The sequence below is a fragment of the Cupressus sempervirens genome, chromosome 8 (genome assembly GCF_028749045.1).
Source record: "Cupressus sempervirens isolate cs-2001-9-10 chromosome 8, ASM2874904v1, whole genome shotgun sequence".
Lineage (NCBI taxonomy): Eukaryota > Viridiplantae > Streptophyta > Pinopsida > Cupressales > Cupressaceae > Cupressus > Cupressus sempervirens.
The window spans coordinates 832,758,524-832,768,606 of record NC_143125.1 but is presented as its reverse complement, the minus strand read 5'-3'; positions in this window follow the sequence as shown (position 1 = coordinate 832,768,606).

Below are 10,083 nucleotides of genomic sequence, written 5' to 3'. Positions count from 1 at the left end.
ATTAAACATCCTAATCTTTACAAAAAGAATGAATGATAGTACTCTGATCTATCATCCATCCACCATTTGAATAAGAATGAAAGAAAGTGCTCAAAACTGACTATAACAATACTATGACTGAAGTAATTAGAAAAAGTGATGCTCAAATACTTTGATTCATAAGCAAAACCTTTCTTGTTTTAAACACAACAAACACAACACTCTGATTACATTTGTTTGCAATATGTAGACAAATCTATTACAAAAATTTAATATCAATCTCCAATACATAAACAAAAATACAAAAATCAAATGCCCTCCCTTCTAATCCAGCAATACTTACTTTTGTAGAAAACAAGAACCCCCTTGCAATCTCATTGAATTCCATATTTAACATCTTCTCTCTGCCTGGTAGTGACCTTTTGATTGCTGACATAACTGATTCTTTGGATTCCTTTCTTTTAATAATATTACCAAGTATTTACTTCTTTTCTATTCCTATCGATTCATATTCCTCACTCCATTGGATGTGGATGATGTTCTTTATATGAGAAGGAAATTCTAAATTTGGTACATAATCAGATACTGATTGGACACTTGTAATAAGTAATATGGGATGTGTCATAATGACTCCAACCTTTAAGTTGATAGGAAATGATAGTCGAGCCATATGATTGGGAGTCAATTCGATGCCATATGTTTCTCACATCTAATAGTTTGTTTGAACACTTTGCCTTATCGAATGTGAATTGCCACCATTTTATATCTACAAAGGATTATACATGGTATAATATTTGGAGTGACTTGTTGAGGATGACACTCGGTAGATTATCTTGCATTTAGTTGGAATTAGCTCTGAGATTTTGCCCCTTTAATGTTTGATATCTTCACCTTACAATTACAACTTGGGTCTGGAATTAATCAAAAATATGACGATTCAATGAAATGAGACCTGAAAATTTTCTAGGAATATGGTTTTATGGATTGGCATTTCGAAAGACAGTTGTAGGTCTTGGTTGAGATAATTCTCATTTGTCTCTCTTTCCTTGGTGGCCTCACACATAACTCTCTTATTTTATCTAAATGAAGATCCCCAGCCCAACTAAATAACTCTAGTGATGTAATGGCTGGGCAATACACTTCAAGCTTAGGTTCATTATTTCATTGGCGCTCATGTTGTTACTTAGTAACCTTTGGGGATTATGACATGATTCCTCCACTGGTGGCTTTGCAAATTTGTGTAATGCATATTGTGTATGAACAAAGCATTGCCATCTTCACATGACCATGGGTCATCTTGTGGTCTTGGATTGCATTCCCCAAGAAACTCGGACTGATTCATCTCCTGTATAGCTGCGGGGCTCCTCAATCTTGTTATTGACATTTGGTCAATCATATCGACCATGTCCTATCTACCGCAACCCACATGTGTGATCTTCACTGGCCTTCAAGTTTTTAGATCTCCCTTTGTGACCTCTATGCCTTCAATGGTCATAGATGTACTCTTCTACTGGCCTTCTCGATACATATAATCTCTTTCTTAATTTGGTTCCCATCTTTTCCAGTGAAATATGTGATATCGAGTCCCCATTTATGGCCTTCAAATGACATTTGAGTTTCTAATGATATATGTTAGCCTTTAGCATAGAACTTTAACATAGTGGTGTGAGAAACTACACCATGGAAGTTACACAAATCGCATATGTTCTCCACCGAGACTTGGGAATTGTGTTGGTTCTTCTAGCATATACCGACGATCATTTGAATAGGTGTATCTTGTATTAAAACTATGCTCCACAATTGTGACTATGCTCTGCCCATAGAAAATAGGATTGGAGATTTCTATATTGGGCTCGATAGTGAATGTGAACTCTAACTCAAAGTAGTAAGTCTTTGTGACGTGAAGCGACAAATGGGAGATGCCCGTGTGCATGGTGTCTTCATTGTTGTCAAAATCTTGGCTTTGATCACTCCAAAACTATTGGAAAAATCCAGATTTAGGTTTCTAACTGTGTATCCTATCAATCAATTATTAAATGTTCTTATCTTCATCCTCTATTGGCATTGCGGTCTCCTCTATGTATTTGATCCTTGAGGCTCTTTGTAGTTTTCCTTGTAATTTTCTTGATGGAACACCCAATATCCAATTCTTTTGGTCCTTCTGTTGAGATCAATTCTTCTCTTATTCTTCAAATTTGACCTCCCCAATGGTTCTTCATCCTTTAATGAATGTCATTGTAATGTGATAAAGAATTCCAATGAAGATTCAACCTTTGCATATTTTTTCAACTAAATATTCTTATTTTTTATATGAGTTTATCCCTTAACAAAGAAAGAAGTTTTTGTCAAACTTTTTTCATCCGTCTCTTTCTAGTGAAAAATTTCAAATCTAGCTCTCTATTGCATAATATCCCAAATGGCGAGCAAAAAACACCTACTTCATTTTCCACAAGCTATGAGGATATCTTTCAATCGACCTTTTTCAACTTCCTTTCCACTGTCAATAGTTTTTAATGTACCATTTGTTTATGACACCATAAAGATTCCTTCTTTGGAGTGCCCAAAGCATTTGGTAGAATTTTTATTACCATTTTCTCCTCACAAAAAATGACCATGGGAGTCCATTTTCTGCCTCCTCTTGATGGAAAACATGGAAAGTGATTCTCTTTGCAAAGAATGCAAAATCACCTTTTGCATTCCAATTCTTTTTCTCTTTCCAGATTCCATGTTGAATCTATACTTTTGAACTAAGGTAATGAACTTGAATATTGAATTCTTTGAACATAGATTTGTATCTACATATCAAAAATTTAATCTTTATCCTTAGCAACATGTTAGAGGAAAATATGGGAACATTATGGGAAATCTCTCCAAGGTAACCAAACTTTAAAATTTTAAAATTGGGGAACTAGAAGTATGCCTACACTACTGTAAAAGATGAATCTGATGATCAAGGAGATCAAATGACACTTATCTCATGTTGGGAAAAAATATACATGGATTATTTATAGTGGCTAATCATATCATATAAGTAGTGGTAAAATAAATTTTGTCTACTATGAACCTAATGCATTGCCAAATCCAATTGGAAGTCAATTGACTTCACCTCTTGAATCACCAAAATCTCCAAAGGCTACCAAATTGCATCTAGCACAATCTGAGTCACCATCTAAAGGACTTGAGTTGCAATCAAAAGCTATCAAGATGTTTCCATAGAAAACTAAGTCTGATGGACCCAAGTTGTAGACAATGGGACCCAAGCTTGATATAGAAGATCATGGAGAGGCTAGTGGAAATTTTTTTTAATCCAAATCACCTATATTAGCAAGATATGTTAGAAGGCATTGTGCACTTGATTAGGTCATTGGAGACAATTCAAATGGAACAATAAAAACAAACAAATTCAAAGGTATTTGTTTTCATATTGAAATTGAACCTAGATCAATGAAAGATGCTTTGGATAATGAAAGTTGGATTAAAGCTATGAATGAAGAGATATTACAAATAGAGAGAAATAAGACTTGGACTCTTGTTCCTAGACCCAAGGACAAAATTGTAATTGGCACAAAGAGGGGCTTTTAAAATAAGGTGAATGAAGATGGAGAAGTTTCTATAAAAAAAGAAATGTTAGTATGCAAAGTTTATTCTCAAGAAAGTATTGATTATGGTGAAACATTTTCTCTTATTGCAAGATTAGAAGGTGTTAGATCTTTACTTTCTTATGTTGCACACAAATGTGATGCAGGAGCATTGAGATTAGATTTTGGTGCAGTTATTATTTTCTTGGTTAGGGATGTGTTGGGGATACATTGGGGAATATTTCCCTATGTGTGCATAGGGATTGGAAATATCATGCTAAAGTATGAGTTATTTTTACTTTTCTACTAGAGCTATGTTTTATGCTTTTTGGGTGCCTATTTCGGGTCATCTAACTAATTTTGTGCAATGAGTTACAGGATGGAAATTCCAAGGATTGAAGAGGCCTAGAATAGTATCCTTGGTTAAAGGTGGAAGTCCTAATTCTTTATTACATGGAGATATGGCAATTCTTCTAGAATATCAATTTTTTGCAATTTGCACAAAAGGTTTCTATGTGTGACTTTTGGGATGGATGCACAGATATCCTTAATGAATCAACCTTTGTGCCTTTTAGGGGTTGTAGAGGACCTAAATTAATACCTAAAAGTCAAAGAATGAGTTCTAATTCAACTGAAGCTAGGAAATATCATGATTTTTCTTAGGTATCAAATTTCGGGCATTTAATTTCTTTTGGAGGGTGATTTTTGGCATTTAATTTATGTATAGGTATTTAATTTTTGTTGTGAGCAATGTGTTGCTTAGTTGGTATAAGTACAGGGTCTAGTGAAGTCTTTTATGCATTCATTCAAGTAGTGATTCATTCAAAGGAGGAGGAGTGAGCATGGAGAAAAGTTGAAGAGAAAGTTTTCCTAAGTCTGTGGATAGAGTACTGAATGAAAGGCAGTTGACAATAGGATTGTGATATAGTTGTGAATGTGTGAATAGAGTAACAAATGTGAGGTAGTTTACACTTGGATCTTTGATGAAGTTGGAGCAAACGTAGTAGCTATGGCTTGGAAAACAAGGATATTTCTTGGTGAGCTTGTGAGGACCAGTTGAGATCTTCCTTGGAGGTTTCTACTAGAGTGTTTATCTAGACTAGCTAGTGTTTGGATTGGATCTTGAGGAATCTTGAAAAAAAATTATCGTAACTTCTTTTATTTAGCCATAACCAAGAAGGCCTTATAGCCTAGCATATTTCATATAACAGTTATTTTATAAAAAAATTATTGTAATCTGGTATTAGAACTTGGATTTTTATTATATTTTCACTATGTGGTTTTTTGTTGAGGGATAGGATATCTCCTCTAGAGATTCTCCTTCCTAGTGCTATGTTAGGTGGTATTAGGGTGAATGTTGTTCCTGAGCATGTAGATAGATTGCTAAAGTTTTAGTAGTTTGCACTAGGACTTGGGTTGAAGAAATAGATCTAAGAAGATCTTGATCTAGTGGTGGATTCTTTCTAGAGTCCTAGATCCCTTTGGTTGAAAGGTGGACGATTGTGATTATGACTTGTAATTGTAGAGGGCTTGCAGATGGACCGATGGATGTGAAGATGGAATACTAATCTTGTTGAGGCATGATTGTAGAGAGTTTGTGGATTGTACATCCATGGTCCTAGAATTTTGATGTGGTTCCTAATTATTTATGTGAGGTGGTAGGTTGTGATCTAACTTGAGAAAAATTCAAGGTTGTCACAAGGAGCATGGGAAAGATTTGTTGTAGAGGGCTTATGAAGATCTTGGGAGATGGCTTTGAGAGGATTGAACCCTAAGATGATTGCAAATCTCTATGATGTGTTGGAAAGAAGGTTTTATGAGATGCCTACTCAAGTTGAAGCTAGTTTGACTAATCAATATAAGGAGGTGATTACTTAGTTTGAAATTAGTTCTATTCATCAAGATAAGGACAAGATGAGGAAGGCATTTCGTAGATTTTTGTGGAGCTAGAGTGTACTGATCTAGAAGAGAGTTTTCTTACTGGTTAAGAGACTTGTTCAAGAGAACTTGTAGTGCAACTTGAGGTTGTTTCTAAAGATATTCCTAACCTTGTTGATGTTGGGATAGACATCATTTTTCATGACCAGTCAGTTGCATCTAACATGGAAATTGTAGAGCACATGGGCATGGATAATCTAGTTGTTGTTGGTGGTGACTTGTATGTTGCAGAGCATATTGTTGTGAGCAATGAGATTACTAGTGTTGTGATTGTAGAATTTGTTGATGGAGATGGTCCACCTCACAATAGGTATATGATAATCATGCTCTGGGCCATACTTAGGAATAATGTATTCAATCTAAGGATTATTTTCCCCACTATCAAGTGCATTTAATCTTGTCAACCAAGGAATGTATACTTGAAATGGTTGGCACAATATGTGCACTAGGTCTCTTATGAGTTATTATGCTTGTGTTGCAGGAACGTAAAATGCAAGGAAATGAACCTACACTATCTCTACAAGAAATTAACACACTTAATTGGAACAAATATTGAAAATGTAATGAAATCTTAACACCTATTCCAACTCAGTTCATCTACTATAACGGTTCTTACAGATGCTGCAGGAACATTCACAAAGTATGATGCTACAAGAGGAATGTATAACTTTTACTTGCAATACTAGAAATGCTTGAAAATAACTCTATACTACTCTAATCTAATCCACCTCCTAAGTAGGCCCCCTTGGTTGGCTTCTACTAATATAGGGTAGAAGTTAAAATCTATTTCATTACATTTTAAAAATTCATTACGTGGAATCAATACACAAAACTGTAAAAACAACTCACTACAAAAGTTAACAGTTCCTTGTCATAAACTTCTCATTCTAACTAAAAAACTAACACAAAATTGGTCTAATATTTATATATAGGAGATCGACACTTATTCCAAAAATAGAAAATAAAACAAACTAACTACAAATCCCCAGGCAAGAAAGAAAGAAAAGTAATAGCTCAAGGTAGGAAGAATAAAGTCTTAAACAACTGCTTGACATAAATGCAGAGAATATAGTAAGTCTTTACAGCTCCTCCATTCTCGTTGCCATGTCCTTTGGTACTGGTATGATTCTTCTCCATCATGAATAAACCTCAATGTTCTTTCTCTTTTAATGCTATTGGTTGTATTCAATGTTCATCTTTGAATTTGTCCAACCATCTTTAGCTTCATTGTTAACAGGTTAGTTATTATGCAGAAACATATTTTCAAATAAGCATTATCAAATTAAATTCAAAATAAGAACACACATTCTGCTAATTATATAAAATATTGCATTATATATAGAATATTATCAAAAGATGGCATACTATCTACCCATAGGTTAATCATTAGTTTAGGTAAACATAATTCCATAAATGTTTTGATGAAAATGAAATAGAGTATTAACAAAGTGTTTAAAACTATCATGAAATAGAGGTAAAAATTAGCCTCATCATCTGCCCCCTACTAAACTAATGCTTGTCCTCAAGCATTGCATTTCCTAGTAAGTGACCTAAATTCCCCAGTCTTAGTCCTTCCTTTCTTGCTACTCTTGAAGGTATAGTAGAATCCTCTTGTTCTTTCTCACACTTCCCTTCTATGATCCTCCTATAGCTTGTTGAGTCTCTCAACATTAATGTCATATAAAGGCCACAAGAGCATTAGAGGTTGCATGGTGAGTGGACACCATAATTTTGGTCTAGTCTACTTCCATAACTCTAGATACTTTGGAACTTAGTGAAGGGTTGCCTCCAAATTGATGGGACTATGTGGCTCTAACCTTTTAGGTGACTCAAGCAATCTGGCCCATCTACTTCTAATACCAGTCATAGCTCTCTAGAAGGAAAGATAGTGTAAGTTATCATAATCAACATAGGCTTTGGTTCTAGCAGAAAAGATTATATCTCTTACTTCCTTATTCTTATCTCCAAAAGTTAATCTAAGCCAATCCCGAAGAACTTCTTCTGGCTTACTACTCTCAGCTCCTAATGGAAGAGGCTTTGTCCTTTCCTTGTCCTTGTAATTATTCAGTTTCCTATCATAGTTTGATTCATTAGAAATCAAGTACATTAAGGCTCTAAAATGTATATCCCCTATATAAAGTAAAGGATTCCATTGGGTTTCTGAAGGGATAGTAAAATTATGCACATATAATTCATAGAGAAAATTTTTCTACTAGGATGGTAGAGTCTAGTATAATCCATAGTATTCTTGGGCTGATTTGAATTCTACATTAACATCCTTAAGAGTTAGCATAAGTTGGAATAAAATATATTGTTCTTTTAAACAAAGAACATGAATCTGTGGCAGTGGCCTACAAGAAAGTTCTTCATTATCCAACTTTATGGAATGATCCATTTGTTGCCTTTGACTTGCTAATTGCTCCTTTAAATATGCAATTTTTTCACCTTGGAATGCTATGACTTTCTTCATCTTTTTCCTTTACTCTTCCCATAAGGTTTCAACAAATATATGTTGTCCAAAATACTGGAAAAGGAGTCTTTATAGGGTAATGGAACCACTTTCTTCTTCATGGTTTCTTTTCCTCTTCCTCTATTCCTTCCATAAATGTTCTACAAAATTAGTAAACCATGTTGATTTATGGGGAACTAGGGCAATGTTTGGATGAACTTTCTTAGGAACTATTTCATCTTTACTACCTAAAGTACTTGATTGACCTACTAAGCTACCATTTGGATTTTCATTGACTTCATCCCTACATTCCTCATTAGGAATTTTGGGAATGTTTGTAGTTTTAGGATAGGGAGGAGAGTGATCAAGATCTATTTGTACAAGGGATTATTTATTTGATGTCTTGGGCAAAGTGTAATCTCTAAAAAAATTTCCTCTCATCCTAGGGCTTCTTCTTATGAGGGTTTCTTCTTGTATCACAACCTTTTGCCTACCTTTTCCTTTCGGTGTCTCTACTGTAGGAGTAGTTTTTGTAAGACTTTTCTTAGTTCTCTTTTGCCTCACAATTGTAGGGTTTGTCTCCTCCTTTATCGGAACAAAGATTTCTTCTTGCAATTTTTGTTTCCTCTTTGCTCTACTAGAAGTAGGTTTTTAGGTTTCTTGAATAGGTAAAGGTATAGTCTCTTAGACATTATTTTGAACATTTTTGGCTTCAAACTCTTGCGTATTTTGTTTAGTAGAATCATTGGTGGGGACTACATTCTCCTCACTGGGTTGTTCATTAAGGATAACCTGGGGTTGCAAAGTTTTTGCTTGGACAAATTCCTCCCATGTCATGGGAAATACATCCCTAAGTGACCTTTCTATAAGTAATTTAATTAGGGCATGATAAGTGACAGAATTATCTTTTCCTTTTTGGGTTTCTTCCACACTAATACACAACATATTGTACAAGAAATTGAGAATTTTTACTAGAAGATTATGCCTTATACAACTAAGCAATTTGAAATGATTTGCATATAAATATGAGAATCTCCCTTCACATATAAGGTACCTAATAATTTGCATGGCCAATTTATTGTATGGTAGCATAAGTGACATTCTTTTGCAACCTTTCTTTGTAATGTCCATTTGAGGATCCGTTGGTATAATAAATTGAGCTCTTATTGACCTTTCATCATGTGTACTAGGATAATATTCTCCAATTTTTGGCAATCCAATCACTTCTACAATACATTCCTCTGTAGAAGTCACTATTAAACCCCATATAGAAGCTTCTCCTTCATCAAACATCCTTGTGAATTCTGTGGCTACCTCATCATCAAATGTAGTCAAACTCAGGAAATACCCTAACTAGCTACATGTATTAAATCTCCTTACAATCTCTACATCTGAGAGAAACACGATATGTTCCACTGGTTCTCTCCTCTACAACTATCCACCCATTTCTTCTTAATGCTTTCACTATCTACACTATTTCCCCCTTATGAATTCAAGCTGCTTTGTTGTTTTACAGACTCAACTCACATTTCTTTTGACAGATAATTAATGTCATAACGACTTGTTATGAGAAATAATATGGCTTTAATGAAATTAAATCATGGATGTGTGTGAGAATTGTCTGAAAATATCCAAAAATGGGGTCCAAATCACTTAAAATTTAAATACAAACTTCACATCATAGCCTAACAATAAAATCATTCAAAAATAAGGGGTACAACACCTACACTTGTGTACTTATGGCAATTAAATTCCATCAATGAAGGAAATATAAAGGTTTGAAAAAATCTTTACGAATAAATAGGAATGCTATTGGATATTAGTAACCTTCCCTACCCCCTACAAAATACGGACAAGTGTCCACACTTGTCAAACCTAGTACAAGGTATAGAACTGGCATAACATGACCATCATATAAAGAATGCAGTATTAGATATAATTAACAAAATTTGCGTACTATAAATGAATAATAATTTAAAAATCTTATACTTGTTAACTAAACATCACACATACCTTGAAAGGTGGAAAAAGTGATATCAGCATTAATAACATCCATCAGCAACTTGTGATGTTTATTGAAAACATTAGAAAATGACGACATGAAAGGTGGATGGGTGGTAGATAAAGAAATGAGATGAG